At 38.5% G+C, this 3,947-nt stretch overlaps 1 protein-coding gene across 1 annotated transcript in view; it reads left to right on the forward strand.

Annotated features, from left to right (window-relative positions):
• LOC106867778 (post-GPI attachment to proteins factor 2-like) overlaps positions 1-3,947 on the forward strand; it is a 99,855-nt gene that overhangs the window by 86,814 nt on the left and 9,094 nt on the right. The window lies entirely within an intron of this gene.

Genomic DNA, 3,947 nt, shown 5'->3' on the forward strand with positions numbered 1-3,947 from the left:
GAATAGTGGTTTTATTACCTGGCTGCAGAACTGTGTCTACTTTAATGGCTGTTATTGTTTAACCCCAGGCTGGTCTTGGTTGTGCTCACCTCTGATTAAAAGTGGTGTCTAACTGTGTTAAGGTATTATTCGAAGAGAGGTGGAGCAGTTGTAACAGACCTGGTTGTATAAAGAAGTTGGTTTCATAAGCCTGTGGTCATTTGTTCAATGCCATTGCATAGCACCTCAGGTCAGTTTCTTCCACCACAGCCTTAGGTCAATCAATGCCTTATGAGAGAAATTTGGTGGATGGAAACTGTGTGGAAGCCCATGATATAAGTTTGATTACCTAGTGGTGTTTGTATTTCCAAAGGGAGCAGAATAAATCCCTAAATGAATTCCTTCAGCCATTTAATAAACAGTGTGGCTTAGTGGTTAGGGTGTTCAGTTTGTGACTGCAACATCAGGAGTTCGATTCCCAGCAATGTGTTGTGTCCTTGAGCAAGACACTTTATTTCGTGTCGCTCCACTCCACTCGGCTGCTAAAAACGAGTTGTACCTGTTTTTCGAAGGGGCCAGCCTTGTCACATTCTGGGTCATGCTGAGTCTCCTTCAGAACTACATTATGGGTATCTGTGTCTGTGGAGTGCTCAGCCACTTGCACATTAATTTCACGAGCAGGCTGTTCCATTGATCAGATCAAGTGGAACCCTCGTTGTTGTAACTGACAGAGTGCAAGGGTTTTTTGGGTTTTTTTTTTTAAACAGAGGTCAATAACAGGGGTCCTGGGATGTTTATATAATTGATTTAAATCCAATGAATGAAGCCAATAATATATTGAGGACTACATTATCTAGTGTAGGATGCAGTCATGGCTGAGTGATGAAGAAGTTTTCTCCTCTCACCATGATGTCCAGGGTTCCATCCCACTGCATGGCGTCTTGGATGAATGTTTGATTATAGTCTTGAGTCAACCTTTATCTTCTAAGTCAGTGGTTCTCCACCAGGTTTCATATGGTCTCTGGGGTCCATTCAAGATTTTGGTGGTCCACACAAGTAAAATAGTAAATCAGGGATCCACAGTATTATTTTAAGGGTCCATGAAAAGACTTTGCTTTAGATGTATTTACTGCAAGGAACCAGCTGGGTTTCTTTCTCAGTTCAACAGTCGAATGATTGAACCAAGTAAAATGTGTTTCTTGCCAACATCTGCAAAAGTGAATGTTTGAAAAACAAAGTATGAATTCTGAAAGAAGTACCCATAAAACAGGTTTTTAAAACATTGAATGGCTATGGAGTGGGGGTCCACCAGCATAAAATAGTAATCAAAGGGATCCATAGGTAAAAAATGGTTGAGAACCACTGGTCTAAATGAATTTGGGTAGATGGAAACTGTACAGAGTCCTTCCAGATGGATTGTACATGTAATTCAAAGGTTCAGCCTTGAAAACTACAGGAGGAGTAGACATGTCTGCAGAATACTCTCGGCTGCTTGGTAATAATAGTTCAATGATTGTCTCTCATTAATCAAGCAGTTGGACACCCATTTCCTGAAGATCAGCCATCTTTTCATGTTTCTTTCCTCTTTGATAGTAAGGCATAATTTAAGGGAGTTTGGCAGCTAATTCTAACAAACCAGGTGTTCTGCATCCAAGTTTCTTTGTTGGTTCATTGTATGGTTTGGTTTTTGTGTAGCCCCAGATCAACTTTAATCAAAAAGGATTCCAGCCATGACCATTCCACCTTTTTTTTTTTGTCTTTTTGTCAGACATGATATACCTAGGACTACAGTGTTTAATGTATCATTTCTTTAAAGTAGATCAGTGATTTGAGGCAAATTCAGCTGTTATTTCTAGCAGGTCAAGTGACCATGTTACAGTTACCTTGTTTGATTTATTTTTCACTTTGTTCAAGTTGTTCTAATAGTGGTAGATTTATTTATTTATTTATTTATTCCTAATTTTGTTTTCGGTCTTTTTTCACTCTTGGCATGAAGCCAAACTAGCTTTTTCTTTTTGCCAAGTGTCCGAAGCAGGAGGAAGGGATGGTGTTATTTTTTTTTTATTATTTGACTTTTGCATTCTGTAAATTTTGGAGGGGATCCCAGATAAAAATCTCTCCTCGCATCACAATTAATTCTCTTGTTTGACCTTCAACAGAGTCATATTAAATACAAACACACACACACAAATTTGTTTCCTCATACCTAAACTTGCTGATTAAGATACTCCGTTGTAATGGAGGTTTTGAAGCTTTTCTGAGTTCTCTCTGAAAAGCCTCAATAGGTAAAACTTCTAAGTAAATGTCTGCCTTCAATTTATACATAAAGACAAATTAGATAGAGAACACTTTATACATATATATAAAATAATAAATGCCAAAACGAATTTCTGTGTGTCAGTGTGTCACACTTCTACAATTTCTCTTACTGAGGTGAGAGTAATAGTATGACCTGTAGTTGTGATAGAGATGGAGGCGATGGTGGTGGTGGTAGCCGAGGCAGTCAGGGATGACAGTGATAGTAAGCGATGTGAAAGACAGTGGTGATGGTGGTGGAGGGGAAGGCGGCAAAGTCAAAGGTATTGATGGTGGTGGCATCAGAAGTCTGAATAGTGTGTGTATGGCAGTTGCAGTGGTGTTGGTGCTGATGATGGTGATGGTTGAAAACAATCAACAGAAAAAGAGGCCAGACAGAAAAATAATTGTACTGACCCCTGAGTGGGAAGACAAAAAATGCTGTTTATTATGCAGCTTTGCAGTAAGTTCCAAGTTAACAAATTATTGGTTAAGTTTAATAAAATTTAATATGTATTCAATGCATGAAGTATCATTATTGGGTCCAAGGCCCAATGAAGACCCCTCCACAGGACGTAGGTTCAAAGCCACTCGACAGGGCAACTTTTAAGCTAGTGTGTGTGTGTATATATATATATATATATATATAAATAAGACTTCAATTAAGACTTAGGAGTTTAAGTTCACATCATTTGAGCACTACAGTATGTTTTATATATTGTGCTTCTCTAAATTTCAACTTAACACGCATGTTGATGCATGCCTTCATTTCATCATGGAATTTTTCATTATATATTTAAACTTTTTCAGCCTAAAAAAACAAGCAATACCTGTGCCTGGAACTTCTTAACGTGAGAAAGGACTGTGCATGGGACCAATCCCACTGCTCTCAGCAATGTATGCATTTGCCCAAACAGAAGAACCAGACTACATCATTAGATGCGAAGTTGCTGGAGTCACACCAGCATTTTCCTTCTCCTACAGAGATGCCTAAACAAAGATTAAGGGTCTCTCATTCTCAGCACTTGGATGGCCATTGACTTTTCTGAATTCGTCAGCGTTTTGACAGGTTTTTGTCTTCTGTCCTGCAAGGTGTCCATTCTCTTTACCAAGCAAATTTGGTAAGGTTGTTGGTTTAGTAACCAACAGCCCAAACATGCAACAGGTTGTACCCTTAAATAACATGACATAACATACATGCACGCACACACACACACACACACACACAAATTAAGGTGAAACGAAAGTGGTCAATATGTTGGAGTTTTCTCAATCTATAGATCACGAGTTTACATCTGTAGTGTATCTCTTAACAAGAAGAACACTTCATGGCCCAGGTTCATGCTGCACTGTGCCAAGATCTGCAGATGTTATCTGTAATCATTGGTAGCATTCTCAATGTACCACACAGTGAGATAGAATTTGAAACCTCACATTAATGAAGCAAGCCCTGTAGGCTTACAATCATGCCTGTGCCTATGTATATATGGAGAGAGAAAGCGAGAGAGAGAGGAACATAGACAAATAGATAGATAGAAATAAATAAAAAGGGAAAGTGGGCATTAAACGATGATAGATAGATAGATAGACAGATAGACAGACAGATAGATAGATAGATAGATAGATAGATATGTCATGATCATTTAGTATAATGTACGTGTTTGTATATATAT

Source organism: Octopus bimaculoides, chromosome 13 (assembly GCF_001194135.2).
Source record: "Octopus bimaculoides isolate UCB-OBI-ISO-001 chromosome 13, ASM119413v2, whole genome shotgun sequence".
Taxonomy (NCBI): Eukaryota; Metazoa; Mollusca; class Cephalopoda; order Octopoda; family Octopodidae; genus Octopus; species Octopus bimaculoides.